Consider the following 12,988-nt stretch of genomic DNA (forward strand, 5'->3'; position numbering starts at 1 on the left):
ATGTTGAGTTTGATAAGTCTAGGAAGTAGTTGGTGATGCAAGACTGGAGTCAGCAGAGAGGTTAAAACTGTATAATTAGATCTGAGAATTATCTGTGTAGAGGTAATCATTGAATTTGTAGGAGCTAATGAGATTATGAGAGGTAGCTAGGTAGAAAGATGGGCCTGGAGTCAGGAAGACCTGAATTCAAGGTCAGTTTCAGGCTTACTGGCTTTGTGACCCTGGCAAGTCACTTAATCCTGTTTTCCTCAGTTTCCTCATCTGTAAAATGAGCTGGAAGAGGAAATGGCAAACCATTCCAGTATCTTTGCCAAGAAAATCCCAAATGGGGTCATGAAGAGTTGGACATGACTGGAATGACTAAATAACAAAGATGAAATTACAAAATTATAGTAAAGAGGACAAAGAGAAGAGGGTCTAGACTAAACTTCTGGAGGACACCCAGAGTAAATGGTCATGAACTGGGGAAAAATTTAGCAAAGGAGAATGGGAAAGAACTTTCGGATAGGTAGGTAGGAGGAAAACTTGAAGGGAACTATGTTATGAAAACCTAAAGAGGTTTTCTTTTGCTAGGCAGAGATAGTGACCAACAGAATCAAAAGTTGCAGAGAGGTCAAGAAGTATGGAGACTGACAAAAGGGCACTATATTTGGTAACTGAGAGATCTCTTTGAGACAGAAATTTCATGTGGATAATAATATTAGAAGTCAACTTGCTGAGGGTTTAGAAGGAAGTAAGAGAAGAGAAGGCAGAGAGACCTATTGTGGATGACTTTCTCAAGGGGTTTAATCATAAAAGGAGAGGAAAGACAGGACACTCACTAGCTGGGATGGGCAATCCAAGCAAAAGTTTTTTGAGGGTGGGACAGACATGTTCATAGGCAGCAGAGAGAGGATGAAGATGAGTTGAGAGAGTTAGGATGAAGAGGAAGGAATCTGCTGCAGAGTCTGGAATGGTGAAGGATCTAAGGGTACATGTAGAGGGATTTGCCTTGGCAAGAAAAACCACCTCTTCATGTGATATGAGTGAAGGAGGCTCTTTTAATCTTATTGGCAATAAGGAAAAAGACATTAGGCAGAAGAGAGAAGAGGGAGTTCTCATCAAATCACTGCATATTTTTCAGTGAAAACATAAGGTGAAGGTCATCAGCTGAGAAGGTAGGGGGGTGTGCTATAGGGATCCTGAAGAAAGATTTTAAGTAGCCACCATGGATAATGGGGCAGTGAACCAATTACCTTGCTTTAATTAAGACCCTGTTGGGATTATGTAACACATTTATGGTGGACCATGATTTAGTGATTTTCTCCAGCTCTTCTGCAATGGCAGGGGAATGGGAGCAAAAGCTATATAAATGACGGAAGTAATCCAAGATTTGCAGCATAATAGGACAAGAAAACAAGGGACTAGATTATGGGGATGGTATAGAGCTGAAATAGCTTCCCAAGAGGTTGAGACAGAGATTGTAGCAAACATAGGAATGATGGCCTGGGAAAGACTTGAAAGATTAAGAGACTAGAAGTGAAGAGGAAGTACAGGACATAGGGTCATAATACAGAGGGAAAGATAAAATTATAAAGGATTGTGATCTGATAAAGGAATTTTGGATTTTAAGAACTTTGGAATGGATTATTTGTGGGTGGTGCCAAAATCAAGAGTATTAGCATCTTGGTGTGCAGCTGAGGTGGAGTGTGGGATTCAGTCATGAGAATTGAGTAGATTGAGAAACTGGGAAGTTAGGGTATTTCAGGAAGTATCAATATGTATATTTAAATCTCCTAATAGGAGAGCAGGAGTTGGGGCTAGAAGAGAGACTGTGATCCAGGCTCTGACCTCACTGAAGACACTAAGAAGGATGTCTTGTGCATCAGTAGGTAAGAACTACCAGAATCTTCATTAGGTGATAAATGTAGATTGAAGAAACCTCAAAGGAAGAGAGGTCACTGAGTGATGACGGCAGAAGTAGAGCCTGGAAATAGCAATACTTCGCTGTTAGTAATACTTTAACTTTTCCATAATAGCCAGTGATTTGAGGAGGTATGAGTTAAAGTCATAGAAAGGGTGGCCAAGGAGGTGTGCTCATCAGGAGAAGCCCAGAACTCAGTGAGAATCAGAAGGTAGAGGCAGTGAGAAAGCAAAGGGCTTAAGATAAAAACAAGTTGGTTAATTGTGAAAGAGGTATCCTAGAGAACACAGTGTCAATGGTAGGATTTGAGCTCCCATCTTCCTACAAGTCTGGTGATCTAAACACCATATTATATAGATGCTAGCTGCCTCATAGTAATCCAGTTGTCACTTGACCAGGGTACAGTGCAGCACAACCATTATTTCTTTGTATCCTCATCACTTAGCCTAGTGCCTGTCACATAGTAGGTAGATTATTAAATGTTTGTTGACTGACTGAGCTAGGATAATGTGAGTTCTTTTTAGTTTCGATATTACATTGTTACTCATATTGACCAAACAGATCATGGAACACACTGCCCCCCCATCTTTTTTTTTTAACAGAAATTACTGTTTATGCCATGTCTCCCCATCCTATATTTATGAAATTGTGTTTTTGAAATCAGGTGTAGAAATATGAGTTGTAATTAAGATGTGAAGATTTCAAGGTTCTTCTGAGACCATCTTAGTCCAACACATAACTAAAGATTCTACAAAACCATCACCAAGTGTCCATTCTTTTGCTTGAAGAATTTTTTGAAGGAGAATCCATTCTCTACCCCCAGTTTTTCAAGGCAACTAATCCATTTGGGGTTATTGTGAATCACTAGGAAATTTTTCCATCCATGAAACCAAAATTTGCCCATCTTTGCCCTTATATGAATTTCTCTTAGTTTTGCTTTCTGGTACCAAGTAAAATAAATATGATGCCTGTTCCACATTACATCACTCAACAATCATTTATTAATCATGTACTCCATGACAAACATTGTGTTCAGAGCTGGGGATTCTAAGATAAAAGACAAAAATTTGCAGTTCCCACAAATACTTGAAGGCAGCCTTCATTTCCCCTTGAAAGTTTTCTCTTTTCCAGGCTAAACATTCCCCATTTGTTCAATGGATCCTTATGTAATTAGATGCCCCATTGTAATTGAAGGTAAATAAATTCTTGACTTTACACCATGGATTGGGATGTAAAGATAAACTGCCATGAATTGGAAAAATCCAATGTTAAAAGTTCCTCTGGTTAAAACTTAGTATGAAGGTATGGTCTAGAAAAAAAGGAGAAAAGGAGGATTACCATGCATTTACATTCAATGCAAATATGTATGTACTGAATATGGTGGCAGTTTGTGGCACAGTATAGAAAGCACTGGGCCTGGAGTCAGGAAGACCTAAATTCAAATGCAGACACAGTCATTTACTACCTGACCTTAACGTTTAACTCAGTTTCTTCTGTAAACAATGAGGATAATAGCAACCACTTCACAGGGTCCCTGTGAGGATCAAATGAGATAATGTTTATAAAAGTCCTTAACAGTGCCTAGTACATAGAGGCACCATATAAATTATTATTCACTTCTCTTTCTCCTTCCCCTTGTAGGATAAAGGCATTCAAGGAGACATGCCTAAAATAATTGCTTTCATGTTAGAATAAGAAGCTTAAAGCATTTAGTTTTTTTTTTCCTGAAAATTGTCAAGTATGGTGCAACATGCAGTGCCTGTGTAAAGCTTATTTACCATTACTTATGCTCATTAGGGCTGACAGTACAGTAATAGGACATACTCATCCGTCCGTACGATCAAACTTTATTGACTCTTCAATGATATAAACATCAGACTCTTTAAGGGCAAACCACTAACCTAAAGGTCTTGGTAAGCATATTTCATTCTGGCGCTTATTACAAGACTCCCTTTCTGCCCAGTAGGTGGCTATGTATCTTCCTCTGAGATGGTGTTCTGAGAAGATTCCTTTTCCCTTCCTTTCCCTTCCCTTCCTTTCCCTTCCCTTCCCTTCCCTTCCCTTCCCTTCCCTTCCCTTCCCTTCCCTTCCCTTCCCTTCCCTTCCCTTCCCTTCCCTTCCCTTCCCTTCCCTTTTCCCTTCCCTCTTTCTTGTCCCCCCTAAAGCCTTGGATACCATGCACTCTGAAGTCCACAAACTGAACAGAGAAGGTTTCCTCCCCAACCTCCACTCAATGGCTGCTTTTGGACCCACCTGGCTTACAGTGAATGTCAAAAGTAACAGTTTCTCTTCAAAACAACTCTGAGGCTCCCTCCCAAAGTGATTCATCTATTTTTTTTTTCTATTAAAGGGGGCATTCCCCTGACTACCTTTAAAGAGACCTATTCACTGAATATTACATCACTTTGAATACCTGAAAAGCCCTTAGCCTAAAAGGTCAAGGTCTCCCATTGCATCTTGGGCCATCTCCTGTCATCCTGATGAATATATGGTCTCTGGATCCAGATGACTCAGGAAGAGAAAATGAGGCTAGTGATCTTGCACAGTCCTCCCTCACTCAAAACAAAGTCCAGTGCAAAACATATCATCATTTCACTGATGTCATGGTCCTCTTTGAAAACAAAGGATGAACACACAACTATCGATTAGAATTGCTGTCAACACAGGATGATCATTATTTCCAGGAGTCTCTCATAGTCATGACCCAGGAGGAGGCTGATACCTAGAGCTTCCAGGGAGTTTTATGGTTCTAGCTAAGGGAAATTACAAATTACATCTAAATTCTCATTGGTGATTAATTACCTAAGTTTATGATGAAAGAAAAATATTAAGGAAAGTTACCATCATTAGCAAGTCTTTGTTAATTATCTACCGTTATGAGTCATGCATACTATATGATGGGTATTTACCAAATTTGGGGGACATATATTGTTGCCAGATTTTACACAAATGCTTATCTTATCCCAGAAAAACTATATAACAAATGCTTAGTAAAAAAAAAAAAAAAAAAAAAGGGAAATTAAAACAAAATGGAGTTGCTCTTTCTGTTAAAATGCTTATTCAGACTATATTCCATCACCTTCTGGTTGCTGACCACTTCTGAAGTCCTGTGAGAAGGTCTATGAGATCACAATAGTCACTAAAATGACCATCTAACAGAATGTCCATCCAAGCATGAAGTGCTTACTTACATCCCTTAGAATAAAGACAAATAGTACAGATAAGTATTGATATCACATTAAGTATTAAAATACCTTTAAGTCTTTGATGGACCATGGAAATCTCCGGTTAGGATTTTTCCAATTATCCTGTAGTCTTTTACACCAAGTCTTCTCTAGGCCAAGAATGGCACCAATGTACAAGATGTTGCATGGATTTTAGTCTCCCAGTTGCTCTGATGACCTTCAATTCTTGGGCTAGTACTAATGATCGCATCACTTGTATTTTTTCTTTTGTTTTGCAAAGTCTGTGGGGAACCTGAAGCCTAGAGGTTACACGTGGCCCTCTAGGTCCACAAATGTGGCCCTTTGACTAAATCCAAACTTCACAGAACAAATTCTGGCTGCATTTGAGGACCTCAAGGACCTAGAGGGCCACATATGACCTTGAGGCAACAGGGTCCCCATCTCTGTCTCTAGCCTAAACCTTTAATTGCCCACATAACCTCTTGGTCATGTCTAAGCAATCATTCATGTGTTTTGGTAAGGTTCTGTTGAGTTTCAGTAAAGGCTGAAGATTTTATCCCCTAATTGCTATGGGGCATCCAAGAAAGGAATAATAATGAAGCAAGGTCTGTGTAATAGTGTATGAAGCAAGTACCTTTGTCAATTTCATTTAGATCTTGTCTACATAAATTATCACATAAAACTGGGCTATTAAAAAATCTTTGTGGCAAACTGCAGGAAGTGTATTTTACTTTCTGCCATGTGAAGGCAAATTTTTCCTGACTTCTTTAGCCACAAAGAACTTAAAATCACTTAAATCAGTAAGCGAAAAACTAAGGTGCGTTGTGTCCTTTAATTAATCATTTCCTAACTATTAGGAAGAGTTCCTTTTATGAGTTCAGTCTTGGCATTAAGTTTCCTATAGTTCACTGTAAATCTCCATTATCCTCTGGCCTTTTACAGTGGCCAAACCATAGAATTTTAAGGGCTAATCATTTTCCTAATTATGCCTTACTTTTTCTGTTTCACACCTTTCACTATATTGTGGGAAATTTCCTAATCTTCTTCTTTGATTCTATACTAAGGCGTATTTATAGCTTGCTTTGGGGAAGCCAAGTCTATTGGATCCCATAAAACTTTTCTCATCAATAATTGAACATTAATTTTTGGGTTCTGCCATAGGGCAAAGTTTTTACTCAATATATCAATTCCAATTATTGCTTCTTCTGAACTTGAGATAGCAACTACTCTATAGATCTCCTCAGGCCAAGCTGTGATTTTTAGCTTTCTATGTACTTCCCAACCTGGGAATTTTAGAATCTCTGAAATCATTTATCCGTTTGGTTCATTTTCTCTTACTGAATCTGTAGCTTCCATAATATAGTCATTTGTGAGCTAATGGAACCCAACATGTGGTGGTCTCCTCTCTTATTGTGTCAAATAACTAGTGTCATATAGCGACAGTTGTCCTCCTGTAAGAACATAAGGGAAAAGCCAAATTCCCATAGAGGAAATGAAGTTTCCCTTGTGTCAGAGCTCAGGTCCTAGTTTTAGCTTGGTTAACCTGCACCCAGAGTCATAGAAATCTAAAATTCCATAAACTTTCATCAATACTTTCCTAAATCTTGGACTTTCCTTTTGACTCATGCTGGAGATTCTGATATCAGACAAAGGTTAGTATTTCATCCTGTTTGGGTGAAAAGTCACTAGTTCTAACATTCTAACTGTTGGCGAGTCAAAACTGAATTGAATTAATTTTTAATACATTTAAAAGTGCATTTATATCCTTTTCATGGCCTTTTTGAGTCTCAAATCTTACAGTTAGTATCTATCTCTATTTGTCTGTCACTATCTCTATTTCTTTTAATTCTTTCTCTTTTCTGACTTTGATCAACCCTAGACTGAGACTTGCGAATCACAGAATTATATATTTTTTTTCATATTTTAATTCAGAATTCCACTTTTTTTTTCAATACTGCATACCCAAACACTTATCACAATGCCTGGCACATAGTGGGATTTACTAAATGCTTATTGACCACCTCTGTTTCTCCATTTCCAAATCATGTCTCAATCTATCTTCATAATAGTTTTCTTATACTTTGTTTGAATGTTGTCAAATATAGTAATGACACAGAGGTTCTGCAACCTCTGTTACTTATAATTGTTTTTAGATGCACACTGGCACACTCTATTTTCCTATAATTGGCACAGCCTGCTAATGTGTTGGCATCCCAGCTACACAGCAAGATAGCCTCCAAAGTGCATGGCACCTGAATCTCCCCTTGTTAAGTGGTGTGTATGGTGATAGGATTTAGGGGAAGGGGGGATGCTAGGCATCATTTAGTTGTCTAGTTCCTTCATTCTATAGACGAATCTCCTGAGTCTCAGAACAGGGAATGACTTGGCTAGGGTCAGAGCTTTACTAAATCTTGTATCTTCCCACCCCTCACCAAGTAGAATAAAATCTTGAAGGTAGCACCTTTTTTGTCACTTATAGCCCTAAGGCATAGTGCGATGCTGTACATACTTAAAAATGTCTTTTGATCGAATCACCCTGGGAAATAAATGAATGAATGAATAAGGGAACATATGTTTGAACTTTGGTCCTCTTCCTCCAAATCTATGTGTATTAAATTCCTGTTATGTGCTAGGTACTGTACTAAGTGTACAAAGGCAAAATGAAACCTGTCTTTAACGAGCTGCCATTCCACTGGGAATGAAAGAATGATTGGGGAAACAATGTGTACACAGAGAAGTAAATATATCCCATATTTTATGGATGTTATTTTTAGTGTCATACATTTTGTTAACATTATTTGTTTTAACATAACTTTAATTTCCCTCAGTATTCCTTCCCATCCCCCCCAGAGTCATTGTATATAACAAATAGGAATGTGCCTGTATACATACATACATACATACATGTGTATGTGTGTGAAATATATACAGGGCAGCTGGGTGGTACAGTGGATAGAACATCAGACTTGGAGTTCAAATCTAGTGTCAGATATTTACTTGCTGTGTGACCTCAAATCCTGTGTTCAAACCTAGCCTCAGCACTTACTAGCACTATGATACTGGGCCAGTCACTTAACCCCTATTTACCTTAGTTTTCTCATCTATAAAATGAGCTGGAAGAAGAAACAGCAAACCACTCTAGGATCTTTGCCAAGAAAATCCCATGGACCAAAGTCCACACTACTATATTCATGCTTGTATGTGTGTATATTATCTCATCTATTAAGAGGGAGCAGTGTGACACAGTGAGAAGGTGCTGGAATGAGAATCAGGGACCTGCAGTTTGGTTCTTGGCATTGTTACTAAACTGCCTCTGTGACCCAGCTCAAGTAGTTTTGCCTCCTGGGTCTTGGTTGGCTCATCTGTAAAACAAGAAATTTTGAACAAATGATTCTAAGGTCCTCTCTAGCTTGAAATCCTATAAAGCAGAGTCACTTCAAGAGGGAGAGAGGCCAAGGAAGGCCAGTGCCTTCAGGATGTTCTTTGAAATAAACCAATGATTGTGGGTTAAGGAAGCAAAAGTTTCCTAAATCAAGTTTTAAGCACACACACACACGGACACAGACACACACACACAAACACATCACATCACATCACAGAAGTGTTCATATTATCTGGAGCTAGTCAGCTTATTAGTTTCTTTCTCCAAAAAGTTTACAGGAAGCAGTATTTTCGTGGTGCTACTGGGTGAGAAGCAGAAGCAGCTTTGGCCATTTCTGGTTGCAGTGGGTCAAAGTCAATGTAGCAGAAAAGCTGCAGGCTGATACAAAACCACAAGAGGTCAGATATTACCTGACCAAGATTTATTATGAAGGAATACATTTTAAAAGTTTTATTCATGTCCTTTGTTTTCACACCAGAGTTATTTCCTCTTATGTCTATCCCCCTCCCTTCCCCTCCAACGTATCCCTCCCTTGTTATAAAAGTAGTAAGTAGAAGCAGCTGACATAGTGATGGAGGTTGGTACTATCTGCCACATTCCATGTACCTCACATCTCTGGGGAGAGGATGAAAAAATGTGTCTTTCTTTGGGGCTAAAAATGGTCAATCCAATGAAGTAGGGTTGAATTGATCATTTCCTATCCCTACCCCTACCCAACAAGTCTTCCCTTGGGACAAAGAATAAAAAACAAACGGGGAAAAATTCAGCTAAATCAATCAATACATCAGCTGTGTTTGATGTTATATATGACATTCTACAACCTTAGCTCCTCACCTCAGCATTTGTTATTGTTCAGGCATTTTCAGTCATGTCCAACTCTTTGTGACCCTGTTTTGGGTTTACTTGGCAAAGATTATGGAGTGGTTTGCCATTTCCTTCTCCAGCTCATTTTATAGATGAGGAAACTGAGGAAAACAGGATTAGGTTACTTGCGCAGAGTCACTCAGCTACTGAGTGTCTGAGGTTGGATTTGAACTTAGGAAGATGAGTCTTCCTGATTCAAGGCTGTGTACTCTATCTACTGTGACACCTAGCTTTCCTGCCACCTCCACATATACAAATAAAAACATAATACAACATAACATAACACAACACACATTTTATCGATATCTTACTATAACTTTAATTATTGTTTCTCTTTCCCCTCCTGGAAAGTCATCACATAATATAAATAAAAATGTGTATATGTGTAAACATTTATATGTATAAAATAAAAAATATAGCACATTTATATGTATGCATGTGTATTATAGAATATATTTATGTAATTATAGCTATAAATAATTATGCATAATAAATGATTATATATAATCGATATACTTAGAGTATAATAATTATGCCTAAGTAATGTAGAGCAATATAGTTGTGTACGTATACAGAAGGGCCATTAACTTTGAGGAAAAATATTTGAAGGCATGGCAATGAGGAACTCTCCCATTAGAAGTGCTTCTGTATTTAACAGAGATTCAGCTGTTGCCTTTAAAAGAAATCTCTCTTTCATAATGTAATCCTAAGTGCAAAATCTGAGGGTAGGGATGGTAACTTGGGCTCCTGTGTCTCTATGAGGGATTGTTAGAAAGCAGCAGAAAGGTTTGGAATTCAGTTGTTTGCCAGCAGGAGATGTGCAGTATAATTAAACTGTCGTCCTCACTGATAGGTTATTACCAGCAGGTAATAAGATATGTGCATCATTGCAAATTGTTGTACAGTATTTCATTCAGCAACAGACGAGGTATGTCTTCTGTGGCAGCTCAGAGTGATCGTTTGGAGATTGTTGCCATTATGAGGGTTATAAATCACCATCTACACTTTAATAGTCAAACAATTATCCATCCTGGCAGTGCTGGAAAATTGTTTTGTAATGAACGGCTGATTTTTAGGATGAAAGATGGTATTTTTAAGGATCATATTTGAGAAATATCAAGAGAATTCAAACAAGTATTTGCGTTTTCAACATCTACACATGGTAGCTGTATGGTACAGTGGAAAGATTGGAAGTCAGATAACCTAGGTTCAAATCCCAGCTCTTCCTTTTAACACCAGTGAGACACTGGGAAAGTCACATACTCTCAGTTCTCTTGCTGTACTCAAATACAGCAAATACAGGTTTGGACTCAATAGCCTTTAAGATTCGTGCAACTACATGATATGTGACTGGTATGGCTTTTGTTACAAATGTTTAAAGGAGAAAGCAGCTGTACCACAGGTTTTCCAGAAATGTTATTTCAGGTTTTTATTTTTTTTTGAAGAAATGGAAATTATAAATTTAGTAACTGAAGGTTAGACATTACCTATCTCACTCTCTTCATTTTACAGAGAAGGAAGCTGAAGCCTGCAGATGTTAAGTGACTTACCCAAAGGAATGCAGATAGTAAGTAGCAGATCCAGAATTGAAGAGTAGGTCCTCCAACTCAAAATACACCATACTGCCAGTATATCAGTGGTGGTCCCACCAGGACAGAGCAGAGCTGTCACTATAATTTTAACAAAAGAAAAATTTATTGGTGGCACTGGATCGAGTCAGAGGGTGGGTAAAATGGATAACTTTTTACAAGTCAGGAACAATGAGATGTCCCTTGCTGAAACACAGTAATGAACAAAGTAAAGTCGGGATAGTTGTAGAACTTGACAAATAAGACAAACATACATAACACAGACCTATCCACTACTTTCTGCCCCTTGTATTTTATGTTTGCCTCTTCTCTATTAACTCAATCACCACTCATATTTCCTTAACACTTTAAGTCTTACAAGTTAGAAGGGAATTTAGACCATTTGGTTAAAGCCACCTCTGAATAGTAACCCACTAGACAGCATCCCAAATGAGAGGTCCTGTGGACATTGCTAGTGGACTCATGGTGTGTTTGTGTATTGTGTGTGTGTATGTATATGTGTTGGCGAATGGGGGACCTGCTGCTGTGAAAGGCAGTCCATTCTGCTTTTGAATAGATACATTTCTTGTAATTTCCACCCATTATTCTTGGTTCTGCCCACTGGGATCAAGCAGAATAAGCATGATCCTTCTTTTCAATGGTTTTCAAACTTTTTGGTCTCAGGACTTTTTTTTTACACTCTTAAAAATGACTGAGGACCGGTCAAAGAACTTTTGTTTATGCAAGTGATATTTATGGAGATTTACCATGCTCGAAATAAAAAACATCTTAGTATTATTATGAAAACCTTTTTTGATCTTGCAGACCCCTGAATGAGTCTGGAACCCTTTGAAAACCACTATGCTAAATTGTTCTTTAGATTCCTGAAGGCAGCGATCATATCGTCCGTCGGTCTTTTCTTCTGCAGATTAAACATTCCCTAATTAAGGAATTCTCATGTGACTTGATTTTGAGGCTACTCATCATCAAGACGCCTTTTGAATATTCTTTATCTTGTCCATGGAATTTCCAAACTATAACTGAGCTCCTTCCCACCCCACGCCGTAGGTTTGGAGAAGGACTAAATGTAACTGGGCTAAATGTAACTTCCCTTGTTCTGGACCTTCTGTGTCACATAAGTCTAACGTTATCACACTACTGAATTACATTGAGCTTGTACTTCATTGAAGACTGCAGTGTTTTAAGGTAAATTGCTGCCTCTATGCCTCCCTCATCTTTATTTGTCCAACTGATTTTAAACCCAATTGAAAACTTTACATTTATTTTTCTTCAATTTCATCTTATCACGAGTGTGCAATATTTTAGCTCCTTACTCTACCATTCTTTTTGTAGACCTACTTCTTCTACCTTTGTGTTATCTACAGATTTAATAAGCATGTCATTACTAAAAAAAAATTTAAATAATACAAAGTCGAGGACAGATAGCTGACTGGTGCATTTCCCTAAGACCTCTCTCCAAGTTGACATTAAGCTGTTAATCAATTACCCCATCCACTTAACTGTCTTCTAACAGTTTGTTTGTCTTGTTCACAAGGACTACACAATACCTTTTGTCAAATGCTTTGTTTGCATTTTAGTAAGTCCCTATATCAAAAACATTCTTTTGATTTAATAGGCTAGCATTTCTTTCACAAAAAAAGATACAAGGTTAATCTCTCATGAGATGTTCTTGATGAAGCCATGTAGTGGCAATATGATATTCACAGTGCCTACAGTGGCCATGAATATCCCAATGCAATTCTGAATTGTGAAATACCACAAACTCTCCACATAGAAGGAAGAACCAAAACATTTATTCAGACACCAGAAAGACACCAGATGTAATCCATCATAGTAACAGAAATCTATACATAGTAACAATGAGGAGAACACCACCAGCCTCAAGCCTTTCCCCTGCTAGGCTTCCCACAAACTAGTTCCATTAAACCACAAGCAGGCTCCCTTAAACAAAATCACAAACAACCTTTCCCTCATGCTGGTCAGCCACCTGCATCCTTCCTAGCTCTGACTAGACTAATGACCAAATTTCCTTTCAGCTCTGTTCTAGCTCTGCCTCTTTCTGTTT

The 12,988-nt window shown here is 38.2% G+C and overlaps 1 protein-coding gene across 8 annotated transcripts in view; it reads left to right on the forward strand.

The window, feature by feature from the left end:
• IL15 (interleukin 15) overlaps positions 1–12,988 on the forward strand; it is a 172,925-nt gene that overhangs the window by 66,378 nt on the left and 93,559 nt on the right. For 2 of the 8 annotated variants that reach the window (XM_072621123.1, XM_072621119.1), the window contains exon 3: positions 10,847–10,901. The exons of the other annotated variants lie outside the window; for them this stretch is intronic. The gene's annotated coding sequence lies outside the window, so the exon portion shown is untranslated. The remainder of the gene's footprint in view (positions 1–10,846; positions 10,902–12,988) is intronic. 8 annotated transcript variants of the gene reach the window in all.

Source organism: Notamacropus eugenii, chromosome 6 (genome assembly GCF_028372415.1).
Source record: "Notamacropus eugenii isolate mMacEug1 chromosome 6, mMacEug1.pri_v2, whole genome shotgun sequence".
Classification (NCBI taxonomy): domain Eukaryota; kingdom Metazoa; phylum Chordata; class Mammalia; order Diprotodontia; family Macropodidae; genus Notamacropus; species Notamacropus eugenii.